Source organism: Phaseolus vulgaris, chromosome 4, assembly GCF_051622355.1.
Source record: "Phaseolus vulgaris cultivar YP4 chromosome 4, ASM5162235v1, whole genome shotgun sequence".
In the NCBI taxonomy this organism is placed as follows: domain Eukaryota; kingdom Viridiplantae; phylum Streptophyta; class Magnoliopsida; order Fabales; family Fabaceae; genus Phaseolus; species Phaseolus vulgaris.
Window position 1 is genome coordinate 40,344,420 of NC_143501.1, and position 18,094 is coordinate 40,362,513.

At 34.6% G+C, this 18,094-nt stretch overlaps 1 pseudogene; it reads left to right on the top strand.

Moving 5' to 3' along the window:
- The first annotated feature begins 1,099 nt into the window (after positions 1 to 1,099).
- LOC150028060 (uncharacterized) lies at positions 1,100 to 14,334 on the top strand (annotated as a pseudogene).
- The last annotated feature ends 3,760 nt before the right edge of the window (positions 14,335 to 18,094 follow it).

Consider the following 18,094-nt stretch of genomic DNA (forward strand, 5'->3'; position numbering starts at 1 on the left):
AGTGTTAAAGAAAATTTTTCCTACTTGTATATACTGCATGTGTCAGCGTTATAATCATGGAGTCAAATTGAGTTTGGTTTAATTTTTGACTTGATTTAATGGAATATAGTTAAGTTTTAGTTGGGTTTGTTTCTGTTGTTTAAGCAATTCATTGCAACTTTAGTTATTTCTCATTTATTTAAGTAAAACTCGTATGGATAAATATGATAATTAATATTTTATATCATTTCTAAAAACAAATTGTATCAGTAGTTACGTTTATTTTTTTTTTCAATTACAATAATTTATTTTCATTACGTTTATTTGTTTTCAATTAAAATAATTTATTTTCAGGCCACTGTATTATTTTAAAATTACATTTCAATTTTTTTTATTATTTTGGTTTAAATATTATATGAATGTTATTTTACCAGTTGTTACAATATTAATTTAAAATAATAACAAACAACAATTTTTGGAGATCCAAAACATTAAATGATGCCAAATATATGATAATATGGGATGCACTTCAAAATTGAGTAAAACATTTAAAATAAAAAGCTAAATTTACACCATCTACATTCTGAGCAGCACTTACCATATACTTTTGTTGCTTGAATGACCTTTATGCACTTACCATATAGCTTAACCTCATTAGATAGGTTAAGTAGTGTGTTATTATATAGGGAAAACTTTTTTTTTTTGTTATTTGTTCTAATATTCATCACACATAAATATAAAAAAAAATATTTTTGTCTTCTATTTATTAATGATGTATCAATCATGTTGACTTGAACAAATCTCATTTCAATGGATAAATCTTAGATATACATGCCAAGAAATACACATGAATATATGGAAGATTTGAATAAATTTTTGAACTTTGCGTTTGCTAATAATGGTGTGAGGGGGAAGATAATATGTCCATGTCAGAAGTGCAACTTTAACAAATGGTAGTGTCGTGAAGTAGTGTATGAGCACTTGATTGTTAAACCTTTTCCAATTGGATATAAAGTGTGGCTTATACAGGGAGAGAACATGAGTAAATGTGATCGATGATGAAGCACGTATAATGCTCTAAGATAGTGAAAGAATTTTTGCTAATGATCCGACGTGTGATATGGTTAATGATGCATTTGGGTGTCATCAATGTAGCAATGACATGGTGAATGATAGGGAAATGGGTGCAGAGTCAAGCCATATTGTGAATGATGATGTTGAGGATATTTTTGAGTTAATGCAAGATGGTCAAGAAGTTTGTATGAAGGGTGTGATAAATATTCTAATTTTCTTTCTTGATCAAGTTGTATCACATCAAATGTCTATGCAAAATAAGTGACAAGGCAATGTCCATGATACTAGAGTTGTTAGCAGATGCCTTTGAGCATGCTAAAATTCCGCACTCATTCTATGAGGCGAAGAAAACCATTAACAAGTTCAGGATATGTTGAATTTGAGAAAGAACTGGTACTTGAAGAACGGGAAAAAAGACAACAGAGAGTTAATCATGCAAAGTTAGACAATTAACAATGGCGAAAAAAGAGTATATTTTTTGAACTTCCGTATTGGGTAGACAACTTATTGCCCCACAATTTGGATGTTATGCACATTGAAAAAAATGTATGTGATAATGTGGTGTTTATATTGTTGAATAATAGTTAAAATAAATGTAAAGACAATTTAAAGGCACGAAAGGATTTACAACTTTGGGGTATTAGACCTGATCTTTGGCCTGATGAAAATGGTAGATATCTCCATGCTTTATATACATTAAAAAATGTAAATAAAGATATCTTTCTCAAAACTTTGAAAAACATAATTGTTCCAGATGGTTACTCTAGTAACATTAATAGATGCATTGATGTCAAACAATGTAAGTTTGAAGGATTGAAAAGTCATGACTCACATATTTTGATGGAGTAGCTTCTACCGTTGGCAATGAAAAATACGCTCCCTAAAGAAGTTTGCTCTGTTTTGATTGATTTATGTTTTTTTTTAGAAAATCGTGTAATAAAGTTTTAAAAGTGGATGAACTTGATTAGCTACAAAGTAGAATGGTCCTCACATTGTGTCACATGGAGATGTTATTTCCTCCTTCTTTTTTTACTGTTATGGTTCATTTAATTGTGCATCTAGTAAAAGATGCCAAGCTTGGAGGACCTGTCCAATATCGATGGATGTATCCCATTGAGAGGTATCTAGGGAAATTAAAGTCCTATGTTCGTAATAAGGCACAAGCAGAAGGGTCAATAGCGGAAGGATACATGGCTGAAGAGGCTTTAACTTTTTGTTTGAGATATTTAAATGGAATTGAGATTATAACCGATTGCATCGTGTTAATGATGAGCCTACTATTGTACCTTCTAATGAAAATATATTGTTCTCGCCAGTCGAGAAACTAGTTGGGAGTTTTACTTATTTCACTCTAAAGAATAAGTTGCAAGCACATTGTCAAGTGCTAACTAGCTGCACCATAGTTGACTCATTTCTGTAGTAAGTTTATAAACCATAGTTTTTTTATAATTGGTTTTCTCTTCAATATACCTTATATAATTTATATGTTTCACATAGGAAATTTAGAGACACTCTATGAAGACAACTAAGAAGTCGGACATGATCATCCTCTATGATAGACAAGAGTGTTGAACCAAGTGGTGTTCAAGCTTTGAAGAATCCAAACCCTTTGAAGGATGTTGAAGTCTCTGCTGTGCTTGGTGTTGTTGTGCTGGTTTAGCTTAGTTCTGGGGTAGTTTGTATGTTGTAATCCACCCTTTGATTAAATCTAAAGCATAGGCAATCTCAATCTTTGTGAAAGTAAAATGTTTTCAAACTAAGTTAAAACAACCGATTGTTTTGTCGAAACAACCGATTGTTTATACTTAGGTGTTTTTGAGAAAAAGATTGAAAACTGTTTTTAAAATGGTTGAACTGTTAAGAACTAAAACAACCGATTGGTTCGAGGAAACAACCGATTGTTAGTTTTGGGACCATAACAGAAAAACTGTTTTATCTTTGACTGAGCTTTAAATGTTTAAACTACTTACGCTCCAGTCATTAAATGCTTTGACCAATCTTTTAATGCAATTTAAGAGTTTGTTAAGATTTGATAACAAACTACATCTTTGAATAAATTCAGAAAAACAGATTTGACAATAAATCTTTGACAAGTTTTTGCTAAGAGTTTTTGATTTTTTCAAAGAGCTGAGATTGCTAAGAGTGTGTGATTGATCAAAGTTTGTGAAATAGGATTCTGCTTGTATTGATTTCAGATTATCTTCTGTAACAAGTGTAATCCTTGTACTCTGTGAAACAAGTTTCGTTTCTGTGTTTGCTAAGATTGGTTGTGTGTTCTTGAGGGGATCAAGATCAACAATCTTGGTGTAGGTGTGTTGACCAAGGAGAGTGTGTTTCTTGAGGTGTCTCTTGGTTGTTGTGTAAGTGATCAAGGTGTGATTGCTTAGTGGATTTCCTCAGGGTTTCTGAGAAGACTGGATGTAGCTATGGGTTTGGAGTGAACCAGTATAGACAACTGTGTACAATCTCTCTATCCCTATCTCTTTAAATTCAGTTTTGTTATTTGATAACTGGTATAAACAACCGATTGTTTCGATAAAACAACCGATTGTTTTTCCAGTATTGTGCATTTGTTTTATGTTTTGGAAAAGTGATTTCTTAATCAAGGTTTTCTTGAAGTATTTTCATTCTAGGCTTAAAAGTTTACGAAAATTTTTCTTAAACAATTCACCCCCTCTCGTTTAAGGCCATATATTCTAACAATTGGCATCAAGAGCTTGGTTCTTGAAAGTTATTCAAGTTGATCTAAAAGTCTTTTTTCTATGGCTGGAAAACTATCTTTTGATGAAGGTGCTTCAATCTACAAACCACCTTTATTCTGTGGATTGAATTATAAGTTTTGGGAAGCAAGAATGAAAATCTTTATTGAATCTATTGATCAAAGAATTTGGAATTCAATTGAGAATGGTCCTTACATTCCAAAGTTCAAAAAGGATAATTCTTTCATTGCAAAACCTTTGTCCAATGATGAATGTAAGATGGCCCAGCTTGATAGGTATGCTCAAAACATTATAGCTTCTACACTAGATTTTCTAATGAATTTTTCAGGATATCAAAGTGCAAAACTGCTAAGGATATGTGGGACACACTCAAGGCCGCTCATGAACCAAAGGAAGCAATGACAAAGAGTCAAGCAAGAAGGAAAAGAAGGCAAAATAAGAAAAGCCTCAATCTTTGCTTCATGGCCAAAAGGGAGGATGACTCAAGTAGTGTAAGTTCATCAAACTCCTCAAACTTTGAAAATTATGGTCAATTGCTTCAAGCCTTTCAAGAAACACATGAAGAAGCCAACCGACTGGCTCTCTTGAACAATCAGTTAAAAGAAAAGAATAGGTTGCTTGAAAACAGAGTAAAGGCACTGGAAGAGGATTTAGAAAATTCAAAAACAGATTTTGAAAATCTGGAAATCATTTACAAAAACTCCTCTTGCAAGTGTGATACTCTAGTTTGTGAAAATTGTGAAAATCTTGAAAAGAAGGTCCACTATCTTGTTAAAACAGTGGATAAGCTTTCTAAAGGCCTATCCAACTTTGAGAGTGTTCTAGCATCTCAAAACTGTGTTTTTGGAAAATCTGGATTGGGTTTTAATCCACAAAACAAACAAGATAGATTTTCAAAATCATTTTCGAAAATGCCAGAAAAACAATCGATTGGACCATCGAAACAACCGATTGTTACATGCTTCTATTGCATGAAAAGAGGTCATTCTATGAGGTTCTGTAAAATCAGAAAACATGTTCTTAAAGGTCTTATGAAGTGGATTCCTAAGGGAAATAAAGCTTTAATTGATGAGTATAAACTAGATGGACCCACATTCATAAGGGGACCAAATCATTGTACTTGAAAATCTCTTTTGTAGGAAACCTTGGAGGAGAGCAAACAACTATGGTACTTGGATAGTGGATGCTCCAAGCACATGACAGGGGACAAATCAAAGTTCCTGTGTATCTCCTTTAAGCAAGAAGGTCATGTCACCTATGGAGACAACAAAGGAAGGATTCTTGGGAGAGGATCCATAGGAGACAAAGACATCTTGGTAATCCATGATGTGCTTTATGTAGAAGGCCTAAAGCATAATCTGCTGAGCATTAACCAACTTTGTGACAAGGGATATCAAGTGATGTTCAAGACAAATACATGTGAAATCTGTCTACCCAACACCAAAGAGGTAATGTTGGTAGGTAAGAGAGTTAATAATGTATATCTTCTAGATATCTCTTCACCATGTTCAATTGGATATCTTCTGTCCAAGCAAGATGAATCTTGGCTTTGGCATAGAAGAATTGCTCATATTCACATGAATCATTTGAACAAGCTAATTTCAAAAGATCTTGTGATTGGGTTGCCAAAACTCAAGTTTGAGATGGATCACATTTGTGAAGCATGCCAAAAAGGGAAACAAGTGAAAAGTTCTTTCAAATTAAAAATGTTGTTTCATCTTTGAAACCTCTTGAACTTCTTCACATGGATCTCTTTGGACCCTCAAGAACTATGAGTCTTGGTGGAAATTATTATGCTCTTGTTATTTTTGATGACTTTTCTAGGTATACTTGGACTCTTTTCTTGGAATCAAAGAGTGATGCCTTTCTTGCATTCAAAAAGCTAGCAAGAAGACTACAAAACACAAAGAACAACAACATAGGTTCTATTAAGAGTGATCATGGAGGAGAATTTCAAAATGAGAAGTTTAGCAAATTCTGTGAGAAGTTGGGAATTCTGCATAATTTCTCTGCTCCAAGAACACCACAGCAGAGTGGAGTGGTAGAGAGGAAGAACAAGTCTCTTGAAGAGCTAGCAAAGACAATGCTTAGTGAATCATCTCTTCCTAAGTACTTTTGGGCAGATGCAGTGAGCATCTCATGCTATGTGATGAATAGGGTGCTTATAAGGCCCATCTTGAAGAAAACTCCATATGAACTTTTCAATGGAAGGAAGCCTAACATCAGTCACCTCAAATTCTTTGGTTGTAGCTGTTTCGTTCTTAACAATGGAAAGGAAAGCTTGGGAAAGTTTGATGAGAAAGCTAACCTTGGAATTTTCATTGGTTATTCTCTCACAAGCCATGCATATAGAGTCTACAACAAAAGATTGATGACTGTAGAAGAATCAGTACATGTAGTCTTTGATGAGGTAGATCGCAGAGTCAGTGAGAACCCAAATATCAGTGCTGAGGAAGATGAACAGAGCATCAGTTTGGAGAAGCTGGAAATCTGTGCAGAAAAACAACCGGTTGATTCGTAGAAACAACCGATTGAAATTCTGCAACAGAGTGAGCTGCCCAAGGAGTGGAGGATTCCAAGAGATCTGTCAGTGGATAACATCATAGGGCAGATAAAAGAAGGTGTCTCCACACGTAGCTCCATCTCAAACTTCTGCAGGCACACAACTTTTGTCTCTTAAATTGAACCAAAGTCAATTGAGGAAGCTCTCAAGGATGAGAAATGGGTTGAAGCTATGCATGAAGAGCTGAATCAGTTTGCAAGGAATGAGGTATGGTTTCTTGTCCCTAAAACTAATGAAATGAATATTATTGGTTCGAAATGGGTTTTCAGGAACAAGCTAGATGAGGATGGTGTGATCACAAGGAACAAAGCAAGGCTAGTTGCCAAAGGCTACAATCAAGAAGAGGGCATAGATTATGGTGAGACCTTTGCTCCTGTTGCTAGATTGGAGGCTGTGAGGCTGCTGCTGGCCTTTGCATGTATGAGTGGTTTTAAACTCTTCCAAATGGATGTCAAAAGTGTTTTCTTAAATGGCTACATCAATGAGGAAGTCTATGTAGATCAACCACCGGGCTTTGAAGATCATAAGTATCCCAACCATGTCTTCAAGTTGAAGAAAGCTTTGTATGGACTGAAACAAGCCCCAAGGCAGTGGTATGAAAGGCTTAGCAACTTTCTGCTATCTCATGGATATGAAAGAGGAATGGTAGACAAGACTCTCTTCATCAAGAAGTCAAATGCAGAAATATTCTTGTGCAAATCTATGTTGATGATATCATCTTTGGTGCTACACAAGATAGATTGTGTGAAGAATTTGTGGCTGCAATGAAAGGTGAGTTTGAAATGTCTATGATGGGAGAACTATCTTTCTTTCTTGGATTGCAGGTTAAGCAAACGAAGGATGGGATCTTCTTAAGTCAATCAAAGTATTGCAAGGAGATTCTCAAGAAATTTGAAATGGAGAGTTGCAAAGAAGCTAACACTCCAATGCCATCAAGCTGTTACATGGATGCGGATGCTGCTGGAAAATGTGTAGATCAAACAAAATACAGAGGATTGATTGGATCTTTGCTTTATCTAACAGCTAGTAAGCCGGACATTATGTTTGCGGTGTGTCTATGTGCAAGATATCAAGCAAATCCTAAAGAGTCACACTTCAAAGCTGCAAAAAGAATTCTGAAATATCTCAAAGGAACATCATCTGTAGGATTATGGTATCCTTCTCACTCTCCAATACATTTAATTGGTTATTCAGATTCTGACTTTGCAGGTTGCAAGCTAGATAGAAAGAGCACAATTGGCACTTGCCACCTTCTTGGCTCAAGCCTAATCTCATGGCATAACAAGAAGCAAGCATGTGTTGCTCTCTCTACTGCTGAGGCTGAGTATATTGCTGCTGGAAGCTGTTGTGCACAGATTCTATGGCTCAAGCAACAACTTGCAGATTTTGGTTTACAAATCAGCAAAGTTCCCTTAATGTGTGATAACACAAGTGCCATCAATCTTACCAAAAATCAGATTCAACACTCAAGGACCAAAGATATTGAGATAAGGCATCATTTCATCAGGGATCATGTACAAAATGGGAACTGTGAAGTGAAGTTTGTGGAGACCAAACTGCAGTTAGCTGACATCTTCACAAAACCATTACCAAAAGAGAGGTTTTTCTTCTTAAGAAATGAGTTAGGTATTCTTGATCTTAATAATTTTTCCTAAATCTGTTTTTGATACATGCTAAAGTCTATTTGTGAAGACAAATAGGGGGAGAATTAATTGGTTCTTGTATATCTTTATCTGATATTGTATAATTTGTTAAAATCTCTGATATGAAAGTGTTTTCTGTTGCTGCTGATAGAAACAACCGATTGTTTATCATGCTTTATGCTTGGAATATGTAAAAATCTAACTTGCTACTGTAAGAAGCATTGGGTAGTATAAATGCTATTTTTGCAGGTACTGCTTCAGATTCAATCAGAACAAACACAAGCACCAGGGATTTGTCTTCATCAAATAGGGGGAGATTGTTGAACCAAGTGGTGTTCAAGCTTTGAAGAATCCAAACCCTTTGAAGGATGTTGAAGCCTTTGATGTGCTTGGTGTTGCTGTGTTAGTTTAGCTTAGTTCTGGGGTAGTTTGAATGTTGTAATCCACCCTTTGATTAAATCTAAAGCATAAGCATTTCAATCTTTGTGAAAGTAAAATGTTTTCAAACTAAGTTAAAACAACCGATTGTTTTGTCGAAACAACCGATTGTTTATACTTAGGTGTTTTGAGAAAAAGATTGAAAACTGTTTTTAAAATTGTTGAACTGTTAAGAACCAAAACAACTGATTGATTCGAGGAAACAATCGATTGTTTGTTTTGGGACCATAACAGAAAAATTGTTTTATCTATGACTGAGCTTTAAATGTTTAAACTACTTACGCTCCAGTCATTAAATGCTTTGACCAATCTTTTAATGCAATTTAAGAGTTTGTTAAGATTTGATAACAAACTACATCTTTGAATAAATTCAGAAAAACAGATTTGACAATTAATCTTTGACAAGTTTTTGCTAAGAGTTTTTGAGATTTTCAAAGAGCTGAGATTGCTAAGAGTGTGTGATTGATCAAAGTTTGTGAAATAGGATTCTGCTTGTATTGATTTCAGATTATCTTCTGTAACAAGTGTGTGAAACAAGTTTAGTTTTTGTGTTTGCTAAGATTGGCTGTGTGTTCTCGAGGGGATCAAGATCAGCAATCTTGGTGTAGGTGTGTTGACCAAGGAAAGTGTGTTTCTTAAGGTGTTCAAGGTCATTCTCTTGGTTGTTGTGTAAGTGATCAATGTGTGATTGCTTAGTGGATTTCCTCAAGGTTTCTGAGAAGACTGGATGTAGCTCTGGATTTGAAGTGAACCAGTATAAACAACTGTGTACAATCTCTCTTTCTCTATCTCTTTAAATTCAGTTTTGGTATTTGATAACTAGTATAAACAACCGATAGTTTCGGTAAAACAACCGATTGTTTTTCCAGTATTGTGCCTTTGCTTTATGTTTTGAAAAACTGATTTCTTAATCAAGGTTTTCTTGAAGTCTTTTCATTCTAGGCTTAAAAGTTTACGAAAATCCCTCTTAAACAATTCACCCCCCTCTAGTTTAAGGCCATATATTCTAACATACAATGTTAATGGGTTCAATTTTCGTATATTGGAGAGTGACCTTTGGCTTAAAACACAAAACAATGGAGTGTTTGGTACATTTGGGACAAGGAGTTATGCAAGTAGTAGTGATAATCAGATGCAGTGTGGAGGTGTGTTGTATTATGGTTGATTGATAGACATAATTGAGATAAACTACCATAGTCGATTCTCAATTTTTTTATTTAAATGTATGTGAGCTAATACAACTACTTCTAGAGGGACATGAGTGATGAGTATGGATTTACATTACTAAGCTTTTTACGCTTGATCCACACTAGTGATAATGATGATGACGAGCCATATATCAAGGCATCAGAAGCTCAAATGGTGTATTATGTAGAGGATGAGCTTGATAAAAATTGGTGTGTATCTGTACATTTAAAGCCTAGAGACTTGTACAATATGGTTGAAGATGATGTTGACAATTTTCATGAATCTGAGCTATTTGAACAACAAAACTTTGAAACATTATTTCCATATATGGAAGAAAATATACAACTAACAAGGTGTTTTTACTATTTCATTATAATTTATTATCCTTCAACTTTGAATTTAATGTGTTTATCTTAATGTTTGTAGACCACCTGAAGATGAAGAAAATACCAACCAATAAGAATAGTTCTTCTGCAGTCCATCATCCATCTCATCTAGGAATATGTTCAATTAAAATAATTGAGTTTTATTGTTCATTAATATGCAATGTTACATCTTCAAGAGTTTTATTGATTATTAGGAATCTTGAAGATGAAATTCGCAACCTCAACTAAGTCTAAGTCAGAACTCAAGTGAGTAGTCACCCTTCTTTATCCTTACCTACACCAAAGTGTATTCATCCTACACTTCTTCAACGTACTTATAAACTTGGTTAGATGTCTGAACTTTCATACAATTTATTAAATTGTATTATTCAATATACTATTCATTTGTAATTCACTTGTAATTTATGCAGGACTTCAAGTACAAGCTTCACCCCTAACTGCACCTGAAACAAGTAATCTTAGAGGTATTTCATCTCCATTTCCCCATCCACCTCAAGAACGTACTAAACATGCTTACCCTGCACCTCCAACAGCACCTCAACCAAGTATTGAACGTGCTCCCCTTCCACCTCCAACTACATCTCATCCAAGTAATTTGTGTTCACTTCTTTTTCAAATTTATTAATCCTCACATCATTAGACATAATTGATTTTTTTTCATTATGCTAATTTATTTTCAGGAACCTTGAAAGTGAGGATACATTCAACTATTCAGACAAACTCTGCTCCTACATTCATTGTTCAACCCCCAATTGCACCTACATATAATTCTCAGCCACCAAATCATGTACATGTACTTGGACCAACAATACCTGGTACATCATATGTATATTTGGAAAATGAAGAGGAAGAAAATGAGGAAACTAAGTTGCAAACACATCAACAAAGACCTACAACCTTCAAAAGAGCACTTGTTGATGTCATTGGTAAGTCACTATATATCAATTTGTTAAAAGCATACAATGTTATATATAGTTATATATGCAATATTATTTTTTGCTTTAGTCCTATATCCCTTAAGACAAATGTTTTTAATATTTCACATATGAGGAAGGAAAGAGAAACACAAAATAGCTAAGAACCAATGATGTTTGGCATCTACCTCCAAATGAAAGGATTGTTGTGCAATGCAATAATGAGGGACAACCTATTGCAGATGGTGGAGCATTGTTGAATAGGTTCTTAGGCAATATTGCAATAAACTATAATGCATTTCCTATATAGCTATTCTATTTGGAGGAAGGTTTCTAAAGTTTATAAAGAAGATATACTTAAACACACTATTCGGGTAATCATATCCAAAATTATACTATGATTTAATTTATAATTTAAATATACTATAATTATTGTTAATTTTAATTGTTGATTGTTTTGAAGGCTAAATTTGATGTTCGTTCTGATGTTCATATAAATCTTTAACACAAAATGGAGAGACCACCGACAAGAATTGTGGGAACAAAGGAATAATGGAGCACATACAAGAGATGAATTGATTGCAATGGCTCTAGAAGGAATAGATAGAGATCATTGGGTTTCTTTTGAGGATTATCGTCTAAATTTAAAAAAAAACAAAGGTATAACTGAATTATTTTTTAGGAATTTACATTTAGACTTACTAATATTTATATGTTGATGATTAAGAAAAATAAAGAGAATAGGACAAAGAAAACCATTGCTCACACAGGTGGATCTAAGAGCATTGCAAGGAAAAGAGATGAAATTGTGACATTTATACATATGTTCATGTAAAATTTATGTTTTAATCTCTCTTACATTGTGTCATATAATTTTTCTTCTTTTTAATAGGAAAAAGAGTGTGGCCACAAGGTTAGTAAAGGAGATGTATGGATAGCTACATATAGACATGCTAATGGAGCATTTGTGAGTGATGAAGCGAGGGAAATTAGAGTAAGTTCAATTAGAATAAATTATGTAATTGTCAACCACACTTAATGTAATTTTAATTAGTTTCTTCTTGGGTTCTTTCTAGATAAAAAATGAAAGCATATGAATTAACCTCATCACCATTCATATAAAAAGAAATATCAAATACTGATTCCTTAGCTTATGTTTTTGGAAGTCGAGAACATTATGGACGTGTTAGGGGTTTAGGTTGGGTTCTTGCCATCTAAAGTGTTTGGCTGCAATGCTCATTCGTATAGTGGAACATCTTCAAGTTTTCCTTCCTATACACATTTACAAAATCAGGTTAATCATCATTTACTTTTACTTTATGATGATTTTTTTACTTGTTTAACTATGTATCCATATATTCTTTATGCTTAAACTTTATATTTAGAACTTACCTATTTTAATTCTTATTAAATATGTTAATGAAATGAAGTTTGTGTTCTAAACTAGGTTTCTTCATTAACATCACAAGTTAATGGAATGAAGGCAATGATGACTTTTTTGTGTGCAAAACTATCAAGGAGAATTGCCTCGTGATTTTGCTATGTTTCACACATCACCGGTAATATTTAAATCTTTATTAAATTAATATATATTTTATATTATAATTGAAATGCTACTAATTATGACTATATTTTATATATTAGGCATCTGATCAAGGAAGTGTTTCTAATGATGAAACAAATGATCAAGATTAAGAACCATTTTAGTGTTTTAAGATTGCAAGTATTATAGTTTATTTTTAAAATAACTTGTGTTGCCCATTTTGTTACTATGGCAAAGAATGATTTGAACCCATATAATTGCTCTATAGATCTCTAAGGTAGGAATTGACTACAAATATACTATAGTTTGTTTGACTATATTATTATTCTATTTATTGTTAGAGTTTGTGATAAGTGTCAATGTGTAGTTTTTATGATTGAGAAAATTGAACACTTTGGAACTTAATTGTTTCTTAATGTAAGAAAATTACCCTAATATGAGAATTATTGAATTTGATTATATATTTTGAACCAAGAAACAAATGAAGAAATTTAATATCAATTTTTATGTAAATTGTAGATGAATATGAAGCATTTAAAGAAAGAAAGCAAAAACTTAATTGGATCACAAGAGGATTTAGCTCAAGCTAGAAGATTTAGTTCAAGCTAAATTTGTCCAGAGTTTATTAAAGGTGTAGTACTAATCTAGCCCAGGCTAGAATTGCTAGCTCAAGCTAAAAATGCACCTAAAGATCTAGCTTAAGCTAAATTGGCTAGCTTGAGCTAAAGTTCAATATATAAATTTTGGAACAAAGTGAAAACAGAGCGGTGGAAAAAAGGTGAGATCTTTAGAGAGAAGTTAGTGAGAGAAGAAGAAGGAGAACTCTATTTTAGGAGAAGAACTTGCTCAGATAAGCCCTTCTTATGCAATCTAGAACAAGAATGAAGATTGGAGTAGCTATCATGAGTGGCTAAGTTCTTTCTAACTTGGGATTGAATGTAATTTACTTTGATCAAATGTATTATTGGTGAAATATATATATATATATATATATATATATATATATATATATATAATATTCTCTTTTCTACTTGTTCTTGGTATTTTCGTTTCATGCTTATTGCTTGATTCTATCTGATCAATGGAGTCTTGATTTTGATCCTTAAATTTAACTGGAAAGTACCTTTAAGGATCTGAAATAGATGAAAATACTTGATAACTTGAAATGCTAGGAATAAATTTCAGATTATTGATTGCATCATAATTTTGTTCCTAAAGCTGGATGATTTGTTAATATCTGAGGAATCAATGTTTGAGAAATTATCTTATGAATTTCATCTGTGAGGAATCAAGGTGAATGAATTTAAAGTAAGCATCAAGAATAAGTAGTTTTGAGTATTATGTATTATATTATTCCAAAATACAAATGATTGAGATAGACGCAATTTAATCCGAAGTATCTTTCTCTATATTTGATAAGTTAGTTTTGTTTTTGGTTGAATCAAACCCCAAATCTTTAAGTTACTTGTGAAATCTTTAATTTGTTTATGACAAAGTTCTCAAAATTATTTTCTATACTTAATGAGTTTTATAACAGAACATCTTAATTAGAATTGTATCCTGTGGGTTCGACATTCAATTTCTTTTAAGAATTTCTGAAGTATAACTTATTAAGTATTGTGAATAGTTTATTTTCTTTGTGAATAGATACTTGTTTAGATCTTATTCTTTTATCCTGTGTTAATCCTTGCTTGAGTTTTCTTAGATACATGCTATTAAGAGTACAGGTTCCTGAAGATCAATTGGAACTTGATCCAGAAATTGAGAAGACAGCTAGAAAAAATCAAAGCAAGAAGATAGAAGAAAAGAATAAGCAAGGACAAGCAAAAGGAGAATCTTCCAGCACTCTCAACTCACACATGGCTTTGAGGATATTGCTCAGTTGAACATATTCCACAATGGTTTGAGGCCCGATACTAAAATGATCTTGGATGCTGCAGCAGGAGGTACAATGATGAGTGCTGATGCAGAACAAGCTACAAGAATCATTGAGGCCTTAGGCTCAACAGATTACCAAGCTCAACATGATAAATATATAGTGCAAAAGAAAAGGGTGTTGGATCCTAGTACTTTAGATGCAATTTTAGCACAAAATAAAATTTTGACTCAGCAAATTGAGGCATTAACCAAGGAAATTTCAAAACTGCCTCAACAATTACATGCAGTAAGTTCTCTGTCAATTCATAATCAAGCTTTGAAGTCTAATTTTTGAGGGGAGATCATCTTAATGGCTAATGCTTTTACCAAAATCCATCAGAGGAAGAAGTTCAATATATGAATAATCAAGGAAGGCAAGGTGGCTTTTCATCTAACTATCCAACTAACATGGCTCATGGGTGGAGGAATAATCATAATCAAGGTTTTGGGTGGAAGCATGAGATTGGATCATCTAAAAGGCAAGCTCCTTATCAGCAACAACCACATTATCCTTCCATTCATGAGAGAACATCCAAATTGGAGGATACTTTTGAGAAGTTCATGCAAGCCTCTTTATCAAACCAGAAAAATACTGAAGCATCAATAAGAAATTTAGAGACACAGGTGGGGCAGCTGGCTAAACAGTTAGCTGATAATCAAGGAAGTCAATTTTCAACCAATACACAAACAAATCACAAGGATCATTACAAGTCTATCACTACTAGAAGTGGGAAAGTTATAAGAAAAGGAATTAGGGATGATTTAGTTGTTGAGGAGGAGGTTTTAAAAGATAAAGAGAGTGAAAAAGAACAGATTGAGTGTGAGGGAGGAGAAAGAAGGAATAAGGAAGATTTTGTAGATGTTGGAGAGGAAATAGAAAAAAAAATGAAAAACAAGGGAGGAGTGTTCCTATAAAAGATGTACCTTATCCACATGCTCCTACAAAGAAATGCAAGGAAAGACAATTTGCAAGATTTATGAACATTTTCAAAATATTGCAAATTAACATTCATTTTATTGAAGCTCTAAAGTAGATGCCTACATATGCTCAATTCATGAAGGAATTATTGACAAAGAAAAGAAAAATCAATGACCAAGAGATAGTTGAATTGGAAGCTAGATGTAGTGCTATAATTCAAAAATCATTACCACAGAAATCTAGAGATCATGGAAGTTTCACTTTGCCAGTTACCATAGGAAATCTCACTGTTGGAAAGGCATTATTGGATCTTGGAGCTACTATTAATTTGATTCCTTTATCAATGTTGAAGAAAATTGGAGATGTAGAAGTGACACCAATAAGAATGACTTTGCAGTTGGCTAATGGATCAATCAAATATCCACACGGAATAGTTGAAGATCTGTTGGTAAAGGTACATAAATTTCTATTCCCAATAGATTTTGTTGTAATGGATATTGAAGAAGATGTTGAAGTACCTTTGATATTGGGAAGACCATTCATGAAAATTGCCAAAGTTATTATTGATGTAGACAAAGGAAGATTGAAGGTTTGTGCTCACGATGAAGAAGTAAGTTTTAATGTTTTTGAAGCAATGAAATATTCAAATGATCAGAAAGAGTGTTTTAGAGTGGATGTGATTGTTGTTGAACCTTTAATGACGTTAATCATCAAGCTATATTACGTTAAACGAGCGCTTGCTGGGAGGCAACCCAGTGTTTTGTTTTGAAGTGTGTCTTTAATTTTTCTTTTGATTTAGTAGTATGTTTTAATATTTTATGTCTTTAAAACCAGTTTGATATGTGAAATGGTCATGTAGGTTTGAATTGTTAGGTGAAATGAATGGATGGAAGAAAGTTTAGAAAGGTTTGAAACTTTTGGCAAAGACAAAATGAAAATTTTCAAGAAAATTTCATTGCAGGGTAATTTAAGCTTAAGCTAAAACTTTTAGCCTAAGCTAGTGTACCGACCAGGTCATCGGGTGTGATGACGTGGACAAGAGAAAGGTAGGTGGTCAAGAAGTCAACATAGTCGCCGTATGTAGAAGCGGCGTTCTGCAGTATACATAATTGGTTATCGCCGAGATGTGTCACCGCCAAGATGAGTCATCGCCCAAGAGAAGGACATCGCCTAAGCAAGACGTCGCCCAAGTAAGAAATCGCCCGAAGAGTCAACCCGCGTGACAGAAGCATTTCGCAGAGAAGAGGGCCCACACAATGGAATAACCCTAAGTTGGGTGGCGGAGCTGTGGGACCCTCCGCACAGAATAAATGATCAAGTCAAAGGGGCACGTGACAATGCCCACGTGCTCATTAAAGATCTCCAAGGAAGGCTGCATGCATGACACGTGATTAATTAGGGCACCCAAATAGTATGATGGCGCGAGAAATACCGTGCTTAAGTTAGAGCCCAAGTGGCCGCAAGGTTATTCATTGCACTCCAGATAAGGGAAATCCATGGGCCAGATACGCTAAGATCCTAAGGATAGCGGCGCAAAGACCTTCTCCAAGGAACCCTAGATAAGAGCAGCGCAAAGGTAAACCCTAGTTTCCACCTATATAAAGGGCACTAAGAGCCCTAGTAAGGGACAGTTTTTACAAGCTTTAACCTAATTCTCATATAGTTACACAGAGCACACAACCCTAGTTGTCTTCGCAACACCCCGCAGGGAGCACAAGGAAATTAGGGCAACACAGTTTTAGCCACACAGTTTCAGTCATTGAGATTATCATACAGTTTTCAGTCACTTTGGTGTTTCTCGCTAGCTGACTTGATCGTCGGAGTGCAAACGGCCGCGAGGGCGCCCCTTTGTTCACTTCTTTCAGGTACTCACAGACGGAGCAAGACGAAGGTGCCCTAGCTCGCAAGGACAAGCCACGCGTGAAGACGATCCCGGTCAACCGGCCAGAACATTTGGCGCCCACCGTGGGGCTCGATATAAAACATCAGTCCCACCACACAAGTTTTTCAGTTCCAGTTGTAGTTTCCAACCTAGTTCCAGCCCTCAAATCGCAGATAGTCAAGGGGGGCTTCCAGAAATCACGAACATGAGACCCGCACGCACTAGGAGCGAAGAGATGACCATACAACAAATCGTGGAGAAGCCCTCCAATCAGTGAATGAAGAAGCCAAGGCTGACCAGTTAAGGCCATTCCTTGAGCGTGGAATGTGGCAAACCTCAAGTTGTATTTCAGCTAAGATATTCGTGCTTAATGCTTTCTCTTTGAACAATGTGTGATAAATCTGTTCTTGGAAGATGATGCATTTAAATTTGTTGATTTATCTGAATTGGCACATGATAAGTAGACCTAGCTCGGTATAAGTACGAGCATAGGCGCTCTGTGGAATTGATCTGTTTATTGATTTGCTTAAGCACAGCACATGTAAGTCAACCTAGCTTGGTGTCAATACTGCCACTCGAGTATAAGCGCCCCGTGAGTAAATGGTTACCTAGTGCCAGGTAAGACAGGGGCATGAGTACCATGCAGGAGAGCCCGTCTGCTCGATCCAAGGGTTCGGGGGAGGTCATCGGTGATTGGGCACAAGAGGTGAGTCGTGAGCTCAACTCAGATGTTGGTCAGCCCAGAAAAGGTAACAAAGATAAAGAGATATTTTGTTTGCTGTGATACTATTCTGGAGATAAAAGATAAAGAGATATTTTATTTGTTGTGATATTATTCTAGAGATAAAAGATAAATAAATATTTTATTTGTTGTGATATTATTTTAGAGATAAAAGATAAAGAGATATTTTACCTGTTGAGATATTAT